This window comes from Panicum virgatum, chromosome 5N (genome assembly GCF_016808335.1).
Source record: "Panicum virgatum strain AP13 chromosome 5N, P.virgatum_v5, whole genome shotgun sequence".
NCBI lineage: Eukaryota > Viridiplantae > Streptophyta > Magnoliopsida > Poales > Poaceae > Panicum > Panicum virgatum.
In genome coordinates this window covers 50770470-50790326 of record NC_053149.1, presented here as the reverse complement: position 1 = coordinate 50790326, position 19857 = coordinate 50770470, and the positions used below count along the sequence as shown (strand labels likewise).

Genomic DNA, 19857 nt, shown 5'->3' with positions numbered 1-19857 from the left:
TTTGTTAAAGATATTTTAGCATAATTTTTCACAAAATACAACTTACATGTATAACTTTTTTTAGAAAATTTATCGGAACTGGGCCCCGGCATCAAGCGACTTGGAACGGCGGAGTTGGCTGCGATGGTGCAAGGGAAAGAAATGGTGCAGGCATCACATGCTGCGGGTGGTTTGGAGGTGGAGAAGGAGATGATAGCTAGTGCGGACAGTCTGTCAAAGCCACCTTCGCTGGCCCTGGGACCTCTCTTGGAGAAGGCTATCATGGGGCTTAAGGACGCAAATGGTGGTGTGGCTAGTGGTGGTGTCGATGGGCTGGCAATGGGTGATCTAGGAGAGGTTACCCCTCCTAAGACTGTGCTAGCAATGGCTATCCAGAGCCCACTACTTAGGAGGAGCAAGCGCCGGGAAGGAACTGCTGATGAGGATTCCACTACGAGGGCGGCTAATCTGGTCGCTAAGAAGAACTTGGAAGTGGATGAAGGTAAGCTTTATAATAATTCTTTTCTTTCTTTTTTTAGATGAGCACATATCAGATAAAGTAAAGAACATAGGCATCTCAATTGGTAAGGATGCTAATATTGTTCAATCTTCTGTTATGCTTATGAAGAAAGTTGAAAAAGATAGATTTAAGCTTCCTTCTATTGTTCAAACTTGTCAGGATAGCCATTTAGATTTAGATGAGTCAGATTGTGAAATTGACCATTTGGCTCTTGGTCACCTATGTGGTGATTTAATGGAGGAGCTAATGGATGATAATAATCTGCTCTGTGACCTTTCTTCTAGACCTAGTAAGAAATTTTCAGTAGCAAAGAAAAAGGTAGTGGATCGAAAGACGAAGATTAAAAAATTGCAGCCAACCCGTAAAGGACAGACAACCAAAAAACTTTTTGTTCCTAGATGAAGGATATTTTTTGGAATAGCAGAGGTCTTCGGGACTTGGCTAAAATTAATTTTCTTCGTGACATAGCTGTAGAAAAGGACCTTGATTTCATTGCCTTACTCGAAACCCACAAAAGAGATTTTACTGAGGACATGTTAGACGATTTTTGTGGGGGTAGAGAGTTTTTCTGGCACTGGATCCCACCTAAAGGCAGATCAGGAGGTATTCTGTTGGGAGTTAACTTATCTGCTTTTGTAGTAGAGAACACTCAGGTGGGTGATTTTTTTTTTGTCTTTTTCACTGTTAAAAACAAATGTGATGGCTTTCGTTGGGTTTTAATGGCTGTATATGGTGCGGCTCAACCTGAACACAAAGATAGCTTTCTTGCAGAATTTGTTAATACTTGTAGCAGCCAAACACTACCTCTTTTGGTGGGTGGCGATTTTAATCTGATTAGAAGTCCGGATGAAAAGAGTAATGATCGTTTCGATAGTAGGTTGAAGCGCATCTAGGCCGATAGATGCTAATGGTAAATTTTGGTGATTAATGACAACCGTATGCGACTAATATGTGTTTTGAAGGAAAAATCAATGATTAGTTTAGTCTCATATAAAATGTGAAAGGAGACCCCTCAATTCAAAACAATCATGCGTGCCAAGGACTCAATTTCAAAGATTAAGGACCTTTCTAGTCTCAAGTGTCACAAGGAGATGAAGGACACTTGATTTAGCTAGGGTTTATAGTTTTTAGTTCTTGACCGTACTATTAAAAAGGGTTCATGAGTTAGTAGCTTGACCAAAATTGAGTTGGCCTTAGAAATCTTGCACACTCGCTCAAAAACAGCTCAAGATAGTCAAAAGAAGTCAACAAAACACTTGGAAGAAGAAACAATCAAAGTAACATTCAAACTTCAAGTCAGTTCAGCTGAAAATCAAGAAAAATAGTAGCACCGGTTTAACCGATGACCCATGCATCGGTGCATCCGATGCTTGGCGGAAGGACCGACGCCCTGTCGGTCTATCTTCTCTGGATGCAAGCAGAAATCAAGTCAACAAACTCTATAGCACCGGTTGAACCGATGGTCAAAAAGATAAGCACCGGTGCAATGGAAGTACTTTGTTCCAGAGAGCATGTTTGGGTGGCTGTGATTCGCCTTCAGCACCGGTTGATCCGACGCTTCAGAAACTACCATCGGTGCATTGGATGTACTATGTTCCAGAGAGCTTGTTTGTGTGGATCAGTGAACCTCTTCAGAACCGGTTAAACCGATGCCACTTCGGAGCATGCACCGGTGTAATGACCCAAGCCTGTATACTGTGTCAGAACCGCCAACAGCTACTATTTGGACACAAAGAGACCGGTTGAACCAACGCCTTCACTTTCTAACCCGTCGGTTCTTCTGATGGTCACGATTTTTTTGCAGTGGACTTCCAACGGCTATGTGACCCTCTCCACTCTATATAAGGGCACCCCCTGGCTCATTTGAACTGCCTTTGACGCATTGAATACCTGAGGCCACCCTTGAGAAGAAGAGAGAGTGCATTGAGCAAAAGAGTGATGATCTTGAGCTTGATAGTGTTCAACACTTGAAGAATTCAACCTTTGCAAGTGTAGCAAGTGTGCTTGAGCTAGGACCAACTGAGTGTAGGTCAAGTGAAGGCTTAGGAGCTTGTTACTCTTGGTGTTTGACGGCACCTAGACGGTCTTGGTGATCAGAAGGTTCTTGGTGAGCTCTTGGAGTTTGTGGGAGCCCCAAGAAGAGAAGTTTGTACACGGTGTGAAGCTCGCCGTTCTGGAGATGGAGAATGAGCATTCTTAGTGATCACTTGCTCCTTGGTGAAGCAAGGGAGCGATACCCTTGTGTGGGTGCTCCAACATGGATTAGGGGGGAGCGTCAACTCCTCGATACCACGGGAAAAAATCCGGTTATCTCGTGTCCTTTGCATTTACTTCAAGCAATTAAATTCTTGTGTTCTTGCTCTAGCTCTTGTTTGCTTGTAGTTTGACTAGGACAATTTGCATGGTAGTGTGAATCTTTGTTTAGGACTTGTTGTTGCTAGTGTGGTCTTCCCTAGGCAAAATAAGCATGTTAGTGTGTTTTCCTACCTAAGGATCCTTTGCTAGTGTGCTCTAGTTATTAGGTTTCAAATTTGTAGATTGGACAATACTAGTCTAGGTTAAGGATCTTCTAGAAATTTGAAAAAGTCTCAATTCAACCCTCCTTCTTCTTAGACCTCGATCCTTTCAATTGGTATCAGAGCGTAGGCTCTCTTTTCATAGGCTTAAAATCTTAGAGATGGCCCCGGGGAGTAGTGGACCGCCCAAACTTAATGGGAGAAACTATAGCTATTGGAAAGCCCACATGACGGGTTACCTTGAGGATCTCCATGTCATATGTTGGGAGGTCACCGAAAAACCTATTGTTGTTGATTGGAGTGAAGACCAAGTTAAGTACCATGCTAGAGCCAAGAATGTTTTGTTTGATGCTCTTAGTGAGGACATCTTTGCGTGTGTCCATAGCAAGGAAACAACTCACGAAATTTGGAAAGAGCTTGAGACCATTTATGTTGGGTCTACAAAGTTTCGTGAGGAGAATTACCAAGTGCTTAAGGAAAAACTCAATGATTTCAAAATTTTCCCCAATGAGTTAGTTAAACAAATGTATGCTAGATTGAATGTACTTGTTGAGGACATTAATGCTGTTGAAATTTCTCCTTTGACTACTAGTGACATCATCTGGAAGGTCCTACATTCTCTACACAAGCCCAAGTACAACATTGTCACCGCATTGCTTTATGAGAAGGATCTTGCAACACTTGAAGTTAGTGAGGTTATTGGAAAAATTCGGTCTCATGAGATATTTCTCATGGGTGAAGTTGATCCCCCAAATGCCAAGAAGGATCTTGCACTTAAAGCTAAGAGTGATCACAAGTCCAAAAAGAAAAACAAGTGCAAGGCTCCCTCACCAAGCTCAAGTGGTGATGAAGCTAGTGAAGATTCAAGTGAAGAGGATGGTGATGTTGAGTTTGCACTTCTCATGAGAAAGACTTCCAAGATGATGTCAAGACTAAACAAGAAAGGGTACAATTATGATCCCAAAAAGAACAAATTCCGTATCCGAAGAAGCAATGACAATGCCAAGAAGATGTGCTGCAATTGTGGCAAATATGGGCATCTCTCCTATGATTGTCCCGAACCCTCAAAGCTTAACAAGAAGCAAGATGATGATGACAATCAACACAAGCACTCAAACAAAAACCATGAGAAGGACTTCAAGAAAAAGAGGTCTTTCAAGAGAAAGGAAGATATAAAGGCTTTTCTTGGTGAGTGGATCACCGAAGGAGAATCCTCAAGTGATGATGAATCCAAGAAGAAGATAGTGGGGACTGCCATGCATGATGATGGTGATGATGAGCCACCTCTACCTCCACCACCCATGTATCTCATGACAAGAGGTAACTCTAAGGTGAGCGATGATAACAACTCCTCTAGTGATGAAAGTGAACATAGTTTATCTCCTAATGAAGTGCAAACCATCCTAGATAAGTACCAACAAGTGATCAAGAAATACAAATCTAAATGCAAAGTTCTTGAAAATGAATATGATAAGCTTAAGGCCTCAAATAATGAGTTGCTTATTAGACACAATGAGGTAGTAGAAATTCATGATACATGTATTGTTTCTAGCAAGCAACTTAGAGAGGAGCATGACAAGTTACTTGCTAAGTACAATAAATTGAATGTTAAGCATGAGGAAGTAGTTGTGCTTAATAAGTCACTTCATGCAACATGAAACTTAAGCTTGACTATGCTAACTTAAGTATGAAGTATCAAGAACTTAATCTTGCCTTTGATGCCTTGGATGAAGAACTAAAAGAAACTAAAAAAAAGTCATCAAAGTCAATGTATCCACTTCTTGTGATGATCTTGTGGAGTTGCCTCACCCTACTACTTGTCATCATATTTCTCCTTCTTGTTCAAAGACTAACCATGATAGGGAGAAACAACTTGAGAAGGAACTTGAAAGCATGACCAAGTGCATGTTCAATGTGACAAGAGGAGAATACTTGCACAAGGAGATTCTCTTCCATAATGCAAGGCACTTTGGGACAAATGAACTTGGATCATTTTCCAATCCTCCAGAAAATTGTCCCAAGTCCCCGGAACTCAAGGCATGCTTCAACAAGGAAGTTGGCTTATTTTGCCAACATTGTCGCATCACCGGGCATCATACAAGGGAGTGTCCAATTCCTACTCGCCCACCTCCTACCTTGCCTCCTAACTACAAGTCTCAATTCAATGAGCATCATTTCTTATTAAGCAAGCTTAAAAGTGGCAAGGTTGAGGCAAAATTCATTGGCACTCAAATGAAGGAAAAACTACCAAGCCAACTATGGGTTCCTAAAGCTTTAGTAACTCATGTCAAAGGACCCAAACTTGGTTGGGTTCCCAAACCTCAAAAAATGATTCATTTGTGTGTAGGTGAACTACAAAGCCGGTGGAAAGCATTGGGTGCTTGATAGCGGATGTACACAACACATGATCGGCTATGTAAAGATGTTCACCTCACTAGATGAAGATGTGGGCGATCATGAACATGTCACCTTTAGTGATAACTCAAAAGGTAAAGTGGTAGGTTTGGGTAAGGTAGCCATTACCAAGGATCTTTCTATCTCTAATGTGTTGCTTGTTGAGTCGGTTAATTTCAATTTGTTATCTATTACTCAACTTTATGATTTAGGACTAATATGCACCTTTAGTGATAGTGAGGTTGTAGTGACAAGCAAGGAGGATAAGAGCTTAATATTCAAAGAATTTCGACATGGTAACATTTATCTTGTTGATTTCCCATCTAATGGTGCAAGCTTGGCGACATGTCTCTTCTCCAAGAACTCCATGGGTTGACTTTGGCATCGCCGCATTGCTCATATTGGCATGAGCCAACTCAAGAAGGCCTTCAAACGAGGTATGGTAGTTGGTGTCAAAGATGTTATACATTTAACAAAAACAAATTGTGCAGTGCTTGTCAAGCCGGGAAGCAATTTGCATCATCACATCCCATGAAGGCTTATTTGTCAACATCAAGAAGCTTGGAGCTACTATACATGGATCCTTTTGGGCCAACCACCTACAAAAAAGTCTTGGCGGTAATCTCTATTGTCTTGTAATTGTTGATGATTACTCTAGATATAATTGGACTTTCTTTTTAGAGGACAAGAGCAAGACTATGGGGATCTTCAAGACTTTTGTCAAGCAAGCTCAAAATGAATTTGAGTCAAGTGTTGTGAAGGCCCGGAGTGACAATGGCACGGAGTTTAGGAATACTCAAGTTGAAGAGTTTTGCAATAACATTGGCATCAAGCATAAATTCTCATCATCTTACACACCCCAACAAAATGGAGTGGTGGAGAGAAAGAATAGGACCTTGATCACTCTTGTAAGAGCAATATTGGATGATTATGGCATCTCACAAAGATTTTGGGCGAAAGCCACGAACACCGCATGTCATGCATCCAACCGGGTCTATCTTCACCGCTTCTTGAAGAAGACGCCCTATGAACTTCTCATTGGGAGAAAGCCCAACATCTCATACTTCCGAGTCTTCGGTTGCAAGTGCTACATCTACAAGAAAAGGAAGCACCTATGCATGTTTGAAAGTAGATGTGATGTTGGTTTTCTTGTTGGTTATTCATCAAACTCTAAAACATATCGAGTATTCAATAATGCCACACGCATGATTGAAGAAACTTGTAATGTGGAGTTTGATGAGACTAATGGCTCCTAAGGGGAAGAATTTTCTTGTGATGATGTAAGTGATGAACCACTAAGGGAAGTCATGAAGAACATAGCCATTGGACAAGTCAAGCCAAAGGAGAAAGTTGAGGAGCTACTAAGTTCATCCACTCAAGTTGAAGCCACTTCCAAGGATGACTCCAAGGTTGAAGAGAAGAGTACACCATCACATCACCATTATGAGTCATCCGATGAAGAAGATGGTGCTTCACATCCTCCTCATGACACCCAAGATGAACAAGTGGTTGAAGAACAACTTCCATTTGATGACACACACATCATAAGTGAACAAGCCCAAGCTCAAGCCCAAGATGTCGAACCACTAGAAGATTTATCGTCTCAATCACACGAGAGGCTCACAAGAACTTCAAGGAATCATCCCATTGACTTGGTCATGGGTGACCCCTCCGGTGGAGTAAGAACTCGTAGACGTTAATATGCCTCTTTTTGTGAACATTACTCGTTTGTTTTTTGCTTGGAACCCACAAATGTAGATGAAGCTCTTGAGGACCCGGATTGGGTGATGGCCATGCAAGAAGAGCTCAACAACTTCACCCGCAATGAAGTTTGGGTTCTTGAAGAACATCCTCAAGATAAGAATGTCATTGGTACTAAGTGGGTCTTCCGCAACAAATAAGATGAGCATGGTGTAGTGGTTCGCAATAAGGCAAGACTTATGGCAAAGGGCTTTGCACAAGTTGAAGGGTTGGATTTTGGTGAAACATTTGCCCCTGTTGCAAGACTTGAAGACATCCGTATCCTTTTAGCGTACGCTTTACATCACAACATGAAACTCTTTCAAATGGATGTGAAGAGTGCGTTCTTAAATGGTTTTATTAATGAGTTGGTGTTTGTTGAACAGTCTCCCGGGTTTGAGGACCCTAGATATCCTAATCATGTTTATAGGTTGCATAAGGCGCTCTACGAGCTCAAGCAAGCGCCAAAGGTTTGGTATGAACGCCTTCGTGACTTCCTTCTCAACAAGGGCTTCAAGATCGGGAGGGTGGAAACAACTCTATTCACAAGAATCATCAATGAAGAGCTATTCATATGTCAAATCTATGTTGATGATATCATTTTTGGTTCAACTAACCCCACTCTTTGCAAAGAATTTGGAGAAATGATGGCTAGGGAATTCGAGATGTCCATGATTGGTGAGCTCAATTTATTCCTTAGGTTTCAAATCAAGCAATTGAAGGAAGAGACTTTTATCCATCAAGAAAAGTATACAAAGGATATTCTCAAGAAATTCAAGATGGATGATTGCAAGCCGATCAAGACTCCAATGCCAACTAATGGACATCTTGACTTGGATGAGGGAGGTAAAGCGGTTGACCAAACTCTCTATTGTTCCTTGATTGGGTCACTTCTTTACCTAACCGCATCTAGGCCCGATATCATGTTTAGCGTATGCATATGTGCCCGCCTTCAAGCTAATCCTAATGAATCACACCTTAGTGCCGTTAAGCGGATCCTTAGATATCTCAAGCATACACCTAGCATAAGCTTGTGGTACCCCAAAGGTGCTAGTTTTACATTCTTGGGATAGTCGGATTCGGACTTTGCCGGATGTCGTGTGGACCGCAAGAGTACATCATGTGGGTGCTACTTGCTAGGGCGTTCCTTAGTCTCTTGGTCATGAACGAAACAAAATTTCGTGGCCTTGTCAACCGCAGAGGCGGAATATATTGCCGCCAGGGCTTTTTGTGCTCAAATCCTCTACATGAAGCAAAGCCTCTTGGACTATGGTGTAGTATTAGATAGGATCCCGCTCCTTTGTGATAACGAGAGTGCCGTTAAAATTGCTAATAACCCGGTTCAACACTCTCACACCAAGCACATAGATATTCGCCATCACTTTCTAAGAGATCATGTGGCAAAAAATGACATACTACTTTGTGGTGTTCGTTCCGAAGATCAATTGGCGGATATCTTCACAAAACCTCTAGATGAGAGCACCTTTTATAGGTTGCGAAGTGAGCTTAACGTTCTAGATGATTCTAACGTCATGTAAATGCCTTGTCATATAGATGCATTTCATATGTATATATATGCTAGGAGCTTGTCTAACCTTGTCAAGATAGTGATGAATATGGGTCTTGCATGAGCCAGTGGTCTTGATTTCGCTCATGGCATGAAGAATGGTTCATCATAAAGAAGCTTGCCAAGGGTTCAAACTTGACAAGATAGATTCAAATTCTTGCAATGCATGTGCTTGTCATATAGAATGCATCCATGTCTAATTTCTCGCTTTGCATTGGCATTGCATCACGTTAGTAGCATCACAAGGGAGCAAATCACACTTCGAGAAAGATATTCATGCTAAATATGATATATCAACTCTATAAGGGTGATAAGATCAATGTTGCGCTTTCATGCCTATTGAGCCACGTCCTATCGAACTTAAAGTTTCAATCTCTAAGTTCATAGGCAAAGTGGCTCATACATTTGGTTTTTGTGTTTAAACCTTGCTTGGATCTTAATTTGCCTATGTTTATATAAAAGCTTGCGAGCACTATATGTATGAGTGTTTGAGGGGTGAGGTTGTCTCTCGAAAATGGTCCAAATTGAGTGTTTATGGCTTTGGTTTTGGATATTTGGATCAGAAGTAGAGTTTATAGTTTAGCAGGAAATTTTCTTCACCACCGATTAAACCGATGCCCTGTTTTCCCCCGCATCGGTTCAACCGGTGCTTAACTCCTTGTGACATAAGTTCTGCACCGTCTCTGGAATAAGCTCCGACAGTTACACCGACGGTCACCGGTGCATCCGATGGTTGGCAGATGAACCGACGATCAATCAGCAGTTCTTCCGGTGCTACTGCGTGGTACTTTGGCCCTTGCAGCGTCTCTGGAACATACTCCGGCCATTGCACCAAAGCCCATCGGATACTCCGGTGCCTGCCTAGCGGTCCTTCCGATGCCTCTGACTTAACCGTTGTTCAAACTCGCACAGATCTAGGTCAAAATCCCTCCGGTGGTTACACCGATGCTCAACACTCTGCACCATCGGTTCTTCCGGTGCCTTAGGTTTTGCGGGCCCGCAGATTCAGTTGCTCTTATATTCCTCATGGGCCCCACTCGTCAGCCTTACGCGCCCCTTCGTCCTCTCCAAATCGAAACCGCCGCTGCGCCACCGTCCTGCCCCACTCCTGCGCCACCACTCCGCTGCCGCTCGCGCGCAGCTCCGCCGCCCGCACGCCGCCACCGCTGCAGTAGCTCTGCTCCGCCGTGCCCGCGCCACGCTCGCGCCTCACGACCACGCCGGCTGTGCCGCACCCGCGCGCCGCCACTCACGCGCTGCGCAGCCACTCACCGCCGCCGCCGCCGCGTCACCTCCACGTGCCCTGGTTCCTCTCTGCGTGAGCTACCCTTTCCTAGACTCCCACGCACGAGAATCCAGCCCGAGCTCCTCTGTTTCCATCCCCTGCTCAGGCGCCTGTCTGGTGTTCGACGAATTGTCTCAAAGACTACTTCCATCGATTTTAACTTGGGTTCGCTTCTAAACCTCAAGGGTATAATCCTGAACTTTCACTGCATGTGATGCACCTTCTTTTTCACATCTTTTACACACCTTTTCATATATGATATCCTTGCTCTTACACATGTTCACATATGACTCCTGCTTTGCCCACACACTCACGCACACTTGCCTTCTCGTGTTAATCAAAATCAGTGTGCTTCATCCACTAGAGTTCAGATCTTAGGCTCATATCACTCCACTCTTTGCTTAAGAATATTCTTACCTCTAGTGTACATCTCGTATATCCATAATTCCCTATCTTAATTCTATTATCTTCTATCGATTCTCTATGACAGATGGCTGGAGATAAGAAGGGTAAGGGCAAGCAGGTGGTATAGCAGAGGAAGAAGCGCACTCGTGAGGATCGTGAGAGAGAGCGAGCTCAGGCAATCGCAGATGCTGCGGATAGGCAGGGTTCGCTACAAATCAGGGATCCTCAGGCTCAGGGGGAGCCACAGCAGCTGTTACATTGCTCAGGGCATACTCGTCAGCCAGAGACAGCTCAGACCACACCTGAGTCCCGCTCTCGTCCACAGACTCGAGGTGGTGGTAGTCACAGGGTAGCAGGCCGTGACAGTGAGAGAGAGGTAGCTGGTCAGGACAATGATGCAGAGTCAGAGCCACCTCAGGTCGAGCTGTTGGATCTTAGGGGGATACCAGGGCCCCGAGTGAAACGATTGAGATATATCACCCCAGAGACGTGGTTTCTTGAGCAGAGGGATGTTGGAGTTGATCGTTGTTTTCACACCCTGCTCCAGGAGTCTTTTTACCACGCTTACTGCCAGATGGACATCAAGATTAGTGAGCACAAGATGCTTCACTAGGTCGCTCTTCGCGTGGCAGCTGGAGGAATTCCCATTCTTCCATTCTTTGAGAAATACGATGGACTGCCAGCCCTGCTCAGTGAGAGGTCCAGATACATCAGAGAGTGGGTTCGCATTTTCTACGCCACCCTATTTGTTGAGGAGGACCGTCAGTTCATTGACTTCATGTTCCAGCAGAGGCATTATAGATTGACTCGCGCCAGATTGGCTACCCTGCTGGGAGTTCAAATTGCTGAGGAGCCTCACTATCTCCACTACATGGCCTATGGGAACACCGTGCCACCTCATCGCCCTCACGAGACCCACTTCCCGTCTGACGAGGAGGTCAGTTGCTTTTCCAGCAGCCATTTTTGCCTAGCACTCCGAGGATCTCGAATAACCTGACTCCAGTGGCTCACACCATACATCTTGCTTTGAGGAAGAGTCTGTTGTTTAGGATCGGATACAATGAGGGGATCACAGCTCTGCAGCAGTGGCTACTACTGCATATCATGACAGGTCGAGACTTTGACCCTGTCGACTTCTTCATCTGCGAGCTAGAGAACGTGATCATGGATGGGATGATAGTTCACCGTCGCCACCCCTTTGCTCATTGGGTCTGCTGGATACTCGCTCAGCTCAGTCAGAATGCTCACATGGATGAGCAGGCGCAGTCGAGGACATATTTCAGATTTTATTCACCTACTACTCCTCGTGATGGTCGTCGTGACCCGAGAGGCCAGCGCAGGGCACAACGAATTCTGGATGAGCGTGCTTTGGCTGAGGGCAGAGTTGTGGATGATCCGACAGCAGCCGAGGATGCCTCACTCGCAGCTGCAGAGGCCCAGCTCCCACACTACTTGGTCACTGACTCTGAGGACTCTGAGGATGATGAGGACTATATTCCCACTATTACCGTCCCCCGAGGTGCTCACGATGATGAGGTAGGATCTTCCGATACAGCCAGAGCCCCTGCTCCTCCTGTTTCAGCAGCTCAGGTCACTCAGCCTGATTCACTCGCTGCCTTTCTTCAGAGGCTCTCTGACCAGCAGGACAGATTTGCTGCAGCTCAGCTGAGCATGCAAGCAGAGCAGGCTTGCCAGCAAGAGGCACAGACACTTGTGCTTGAGGGGATACGACAGCAGCAGGAGGCCATGAGGTTACAGCTTCAGCAGCAGTCCCAGATTCAGCAGGAGATGCTCACATTCTTCTCGGGATGCTTCAGTCAGCTCTATCGTCACACTGGTCTGCCTGAGCCACAGCTTCCCACTCCTCAACAGCTCCAGTTCGACCCTACTACTCCTGCTCCACCTGCTGGCGGATTTGTGCAGACACCCTTGGCGTCCTTCCCGATGTCACCTCTTCTTCAGACCGGGGTGTTTGCCAGCCCTGCTCCTACTTCTACTCCCGCTCCGGCTCCTGCTCCACAACCTAGTGTTTGGACAGCCGAGCAGCGTGCTAAGTTCCTTAGGCAGCAGCAAGTCCTTCATCAGCTTCAGCACCCGTCAGCTCAGTCGCTCACTTTCAAGTCACCCTCACAGCCTGAAGTTCTCCGTCCGTCCGCTGTTCGCCCCACTTAGCCAGACTCGACTCCCGTCACGTCTGCCCCTCCGACGGACTCCATAGTCGTCCTCTCCGAGCCAGCTACTAATTCCACTCTGGCCACTTCTGCTGCTCCGACGACTCCGGTCACACAGAAGTCCTCTTCAGCTGATGAAGACTGGACGGACGACGACGCCACGACTCAGCCACACAGTTCTCCACCGGACCTAGCATGAAGACTCCGCCTTCTCCAGCTCAGGACTAGATCGCCTTCCTTTTGGGTGCTTTGTTGCCAAAGGGGGAGATAGATAGGGGGAGTAGAGATAGGGGGAGCTTGGTGGTTTGTGGCGTGATTGGATCTTCATGGATTTTGTGTATGGACATGCCTTTTGGATATTGTGTTTGCTCTGTGTTGACATGTCCCTACATGTGTTTTATTTCAGTAATGCATGCTTGTTTATCACTTTCAATTTCATATCTTTTGTATCTCTACTTTGTGTTGTCATCAATTACCAAAAAGTGGGAGATTGAAGCGCATCTAGGCCGATAGATGCTAATGGTAAGTTTCGGTGATTAATGACAACCGTATGCGACTAACATGTGTTTTGAAGGAAAAATCAATGATTAGTTTAGTTTCATATGAAATGTGAAAGGAGACCCCTCAATTTAAAACAATCATGCGTGCCAAGGACTCAATTTCAAAGATTAAGGACATTTCTAGTCTCAAGTGTCATAAGGAGATGAAGGACACTTGATTTAGTTAAGGTTTATAGTTTTTAGTTCTTGACCGTACTATTAAGAGGGGTTCATGAGTTAGTAGCTTGACCAAAATTGAGTTGGCCTTAGAAATCTTGCACACTCGCTCAAAAATAGCTCAAGATAGTCAAAAGAAGTCAACAAAACACTTGGAAGAAGAAACAATTAAAGTAACATTCAAACTCCAAGTCAATTCAGCTGAAAATTAAGAAAAACAGTAGCACCGGTTTAACCGATGACCCATGCATCGGTGCATCCGATGCTTGGCGGAAGGACCGACACCCTATCGGTCTATCTTCTCTGGATGCAAGCAGAAATCAAGTCTACAAACTCTATAACACCGGTTGAACCGATGGTCAAAAAGATAAGCACCGGTGCAATGGACTGTAACGACCCGAAAAATTCACCAAATAAATCACACGCTAATTTTTTTTCAAAACTCTTTTTCGTCGTTGAGCTCAAAACCACATAAACCCTGAACCCTAACTCCCGAAAATCTTTCCTCTGTCCCGAGCACCCAATTTCCAACATCCGATTCCATTCGTCGATTCCACCTTTTCTGCTCGAAGACCGTACCTCGCTCTCTCCCCTTTTCCCTTGCCACCGTCTCGTCTCGCGACCGCCGACCGCGATTATCGCCGGCCGCAAGCGCCGTGCGTGCCCCACCTCCCCCTGGCCCGCGCACGCGTGACCGACCTGGGCCGGATGGGTTCCCAGCTGAATTTTATCAGCACTTTTGGGACATAGTAAAACCTGACCTTTTGGCGCTTTTCAATGAGTTCCATCAAGGAACGTTACCCTTGCATTGTCTCAATTTCGGCGTGACCACTTTACTGCCAAAAAAAGCTGAGGCGTCCATGATTCAACAATACAGGCCAATTTGTTTGTTGAATGTAAGTTTTAAAATTTTTACAAAGGTTCTCACCAATAGAATTAATCTAGTAGCCCAAAAGGTAGTTAGGTCTTCCCAAACAGCTTTCTTACCGGGTAGATTTATTATGGAGGGTGGAGTTGTTCTTCATGAGACAATTCATGAATTGCATAGAAAAAAAGAAAAGTGGAATCATTCTTAAACTAGATTTTGAAAAGGCTTATGACAAGGTGAAGTGGCCTTTTATGCAACAGGCGTTGCGCATGAAAGGTTTTGCACCTAAATGGGCAGCTTGGATCGAGCAAACCACTTCAAAAGGGTCTGTAGGATAAAAGTTAATGATAATGTAGGGCACTTCTTTCAAACAAAAAAAGGTGTTAGACAAGGAGATCATTTATCTCCTATTCTCTTCAATATCGTTGTAGATGTTTTAGCCATTTTAATTGCACGGGCGAAGGACAATGGGCTGCTCAGAGGTCTGGTTCCAAACCTAGTGGACGATGGCTTATCTATTTTGCAATATGCGGATAACACAATTCTATTTATGGAAAATGATCTAGAAGAGGCCAAGAACATGAAGCTCTTGCTATGTGCCTTTGAGCAATTGTCAGGCCTTAAGATTAATTTTCATAAAAGTGAGATGTTCTGTTATGGTGAAGCTAGGGAATTAGGAAGGGAATTCTCACAAATCTTCGGATGTGATTTGGGGACCCTTCCTTTCAGATACCTTGGTATACCAATGCACCACAGAAAACTTAGAAACTCGGATTGGAAAACAATGGAGGAGACGTTCCAGAAAAAATTGAGTGGATGGAAAGGAAAGATGCTTTCTGTTGGTGGTCGGTTGGTTCTTATTAACTCTGTCCTTAGCAATTTGTCAATGTTTATGCTTTTATTCTTCGAGGTTCCTCGTGGCGTCCTTAAAAGACTAGATTACTACAGATCTAGATTCTTTTGGTAGAGCGATGGACATGAGAAAAAATATAGACTGACAAAATGGGATGTACTGTGTACACCTAAGGACCATGGAGGGTCAGGAATCTTAGACTTAGACTTACGGAATAGATGCTTACTTAGTAAATGGGTGTTTAAACTCATTAATGAGGATGGCATTTGGCAACGACTCCTTAGAAATAAGTATTTGAGACACAAAACCATCACACAAGTTGAACACATGCCCGGCGATTCTCATTTTTGGTGGGGTCTTATGAAGGCCAAAAATGTTCTTTTGAGAATGGGCAAATTCAAAGTGGGGGATGGGTCACAGACTAGATTCTGGGAGGATGCCTGGCTAGATAACACTACCTTTAAATATCAATACCCATCCCTGTATAACATTGTGTGAAAGAAGAGTGTGACGGTAGCAACGGTTCTTCGATTGAATCCTTTGAATGTGGCCTTTCGTAGATCTTTAGTTGGCAACAATTTACAAGCTCAGCACAATTTAGTAGCCAAAATTGCGAATGTTCAATTAACAGATCAGAGAGATACCTTTTTTTGATCTCTAACACAAAATGTTCACTTTACAGTTCGGTCCATGTATAGAACGTTGATTGCTCGTCTACTTGCACCTCGCAAAAATTTGATCTGGAAGTTAAGACTGCCTTTAAAAATTAAGATTTTTATATGGTATTTACAAAAAGGAGTAGTTCTAACCAAAGATAATCTAGCTTGTCGACAATGGAGGGGAAGTACAGAGTGTTATTTTTGTAGTCTGGATGAAATCATTCAACATCTTTTCTTTGATTGTCAAATGGCTAGAATTATTTCGAAGATTGTACAAGTTTCTTTTAATATTTCACCGCCTCTAAGTATCTTTTATATGTTTAATGGGTGGTTAAATGGGATTAACAAGGAACTTATGTACAAAATTTTGGTTGGAGCATCTGTCTTATGTTGGACAATTTGATTAAGTAGAAATGACATGGTTTTTAACAACTTTCGAGCTGTTACTCCTCTGCAGATTATCTTCCGAGGAACTTACTAGATCCGTTTTTGGGCATTGCTGTAGAAGGAGGACGACCGACCTCACGTTTTTATGGGTTGTCGTGTGCTTGAGACCACGTTTATGGAGATTTTTGCCTCAAATGGATGGTCTTTTAGCAATAGAATTGCTTTTCGGTGATTTTGGACTTGTGTTTGAGACTAAATTTTTTTTCTTTGAGTACTTGTGTGTAATAACATACAGCTATATGCACAGCTTCATGCAGAGGCTGGAATATTGAAATATATTCCCTTTTCTAAAAAAAAAAGCGACTTGAGAATCTACAGCCTGAAAACGTCAACGGGAGGCTGGACGGTCTCGTGGGCGGCACTACAGCAGCCGTGCTCCACGCAAGGGTTGTGCGGCGAGAACGGGATCTGCGAATACCTACCAAGTCTCAGATGCTCGTGCTTGCCGGGATACGATACGAGATGGCCAACCCGCGGGACTGGAGCCAAGGCTGCAAGCCAATGTTCAGCTCCAGCACTACCAGCTGCGGCATCCATGCTACGCCGCCGGCGGAGAAGTTCAAGTTCGTCGAGCTGCAAGACACCGACTTCTACGGATACGACTTGGCGTTCAACATCTCTGTTTCGCTCGAGGACTGCAAGAAACTATGCCTGGAAACGTGCTCTTGCGCCGCCTTCTCTTACCGGCTTACGGGCACAGGCGTCTGCTACGCAAAAGGCACGCCCTTCCTCGGCTACAAATCTCCAGATTCCACCGGCAGCATACACCTCAAAGTTCCTTACAGTTTCGACACAGCAGCCTCGGTTTCTGCACGGGGCACCGCAAGCCTTGCTTGCAATCCTAACAACGATCCCGTTCCCGTGGCGCTCCCAGGATCCCAGGATAATAGATGGCCGTACTTGTTTGCGTTCGCAGGAGTGCTGGGAGCTCTCGATCTTCTCTTTAGCTCAATAGGTTGGTGGTTCCTTTCAGGCAAACCAAGCACGCCCAGCTCACTAGAGGCAGGCTACACGATGCTCAGAGGCCAGTTCAGGAGGTTTTCGTACCGGGAGCTCAAAGCCGCGACGGGAAACTTCAAGGAAGAGCTCGGCCGGGGCGGCTCCGGCGTCGTGTACCGTGGAGTGGTCGACCAAGGCAAGGTGGTGGCCGTGAAGAAGCTGGCAGACGTGGAACAAGGCGACGAGGAATTCTGGGCGGAGATGACGGTGATCGGGAGGATCAACCACATGAACCTTGTCCGAACCTGGGGGTTCTGCTCCGAAGGCAAGCACAGGAGGATGCTGGTGTACGAGTACGTGGAGAACGAGTCGCTGGACAGGCACCTGTTCGCCACGGACAGGAGGCCGCTGCCCTGGGCCGACCGGTACAGGATCGCAGTGGGCACGGCAAGGGGCCTGGCCTACCTCCACCATGAGTGCCTCGAGTGGGTCATCCACTGCGACGTGAAGCCGGAGAACATCCTGCTGACGCGGGAGTTCGTCGCCAAGATCGCCGACTTCGGGCTGGCCAAGCTGTCCAAGAGGGACGGCGGCTCCGGCGTGCAGTTCTCCCGCATGAGGGGGACGCTGGGGTACATGGCGCCGGAGTGGGCGCTGAACCTTCCTATCAACGCCAAGGTCGACGTCTACAGCTATTGCATCGTGCTGCTGGAGATCGTGACCGGACGGAGGATATCGCAGAAGGCGACGGCGGATGGGGTGCTCTTGGAGGCTGGGCAGCTCGCCCAGGCGGTGAGGCGGGTGGTGGCTAGCGGCCTAGCGGGGATGTCGTGTCCCTAGTGGACAGTAGGATTCAGGGGCAGTTCAATTCTCGGCAGGCCTTGGAAATGTTGAGAATTTCCTTGCTGTGCATTGAGGAGAAGAAGAGCAGGCCGACTATGGACGAGATTGCCAAGGCGCTCACAGAGTTGGACGATGAGGACGAGCACCCCGCGTACAGGTCGTAACACAACCACGCGGCAGATGGCAAACTAACTTCTTTTTTTAAGAAAAGGGAGAAGTCCCGGACTGATGGCAAACTAACTAAACTGTCAGTAGTCTTTTTTTTTTGAGACCAACTGTCAGTAGTCTTCATGGTTAACTGTTTGTCTGCGTACAAACACCAACAAGTGGTGTATAGCAGGTGTAAGAGAAACAGGAAAAATAACTTATACAATTTTGGTTTACGCCGCTACTATATGGCACGTTTCAGCGTTCAAGTGGAAGCATATTTTGGATTTTGGCATGGCATACTTTGGAAGAGTCAGTCAATTTATTGCACAGCCATTCTCATCTTCTGATTGAGCGCCCGTGCAGCTGGGTTTAGGTTTTTTCCCCATTTTATGGGCACATAGAAGAGGAGATAGTGCTAGGTTCAGGGGAGCCCTGGTCGATGGGAAGGGGTGACTTTACCAAATTGCGAGGAAATCAGAAAAGTGGGATTCAGGAATTGAGGGCATCAATGGCGGCCAAGGAGAATGCTAGGATTTTCTATGGCTTTGGTATGGGCTAAAATGAAACAAGAGTTGGCTTTTCATACCGACTGACTGGCAAAGGCATACGTTAAATCAAAAGTCTGGTCTTCAGTCTAACACAATTGGATTTTTTATTTTATTATTTTTCTGTGATTTACTATGATTTTTCGAAACTGCTTTAGGGGGTAATTTGATCGGTTTTGGAAAGTTCAGGAGGTGATATAGACTGTTTCATAGGTTAGTGAGTTATGTAGTCCACCCCTCATAGCTGAGGGGGTGATATAGACTTTTTTTTTCTATTTTTCTTCGGTTAACGTGGGAATTTCTAAACTTTGAAAGCGAACGTGAAGACTCCGTTTATTGGTCAAATAATAAAATAATAGGAACAAGATGGGCCGGGCTGCATTCATGCCAAAACAGAAACAACAAGTAAATGCAACCGGAAAAGAACTGGTGGATATAACAAAAATCGATTGATGATTTGGAAAATAACACTCGAGTGTTGTTTAGGAATTCCGTTCTTATTAATACAACACGCAGCCGGTTCCTTTTTTTTCTAAAAAAATAAATTGTAGATGGGCCTACATACAAAGTGCAAAAAAGCAACATAAATTTGTCATACTATTATATATGCAATTGTGATGATATTGGGTGGGTTCGAGCTGTGTGCGGATCTGTTGCAAGAGACCCATGGGTGGATGGCACCTCTTCCTCTTTTTTTTCCCCAGGTGTCAATTAGGCTGTGTGCACTGGACCCTCTATCTGGTACGCTACGGAAATTTAGCATCGGATTTTACCGAACAAACCGCTGGAGCGGGTACTGGGAAACGTCCGCTGCAATAGCGAACGTCCTCCCGATCCGCTAGATACCGCGCAAGTACGGAGGCCCGCTACCGGTCGACGTGGTGCTCCGCGCCTGCGGCAACGCGCTCAACATCGTCCGCCACTCGCCTCCACCAGAGAGGAAGGAAGGAGGGGGCCGCCGCCGCATGCCACGCAGCCGGTGCTGCCCCGCCGCGGCCGCCACGCCGCCTTCCTCTACTCCTGTTCCGCCGCGAGGAGCTTCCGCCCCCCTTTCCCTGCTCCTCCATGGCCGCCACGGACGCCGAAGCCCCACCGGAAGAGCCCCTGCTCGCCCCTCGCCGCCGAAGCCCCTGATCGAGGCCGCACGGAACGCCTAGATCCGGCCGCCGCCGGAGCTCGACCGCCAGAGCCGCCCACCCGCCACGCCGCCCTCCAATCCTCCGCCGGCCTCAGCCATGGAGCTGCCGCCGCCCCGCACTC

General features: G+C 45.7%; 1 pseudogene; it reads left to right on the top strand.

Moving 5' to 3' along the window:
* Window positions 1-3242: 3242 nt before the first annotated feature.
* Window positions 3243-18066, top strand: LOC120674902 (annotated as a pseudogene).
* Window positions 18067-19857: the final 1791 nt, after the last annotated feature.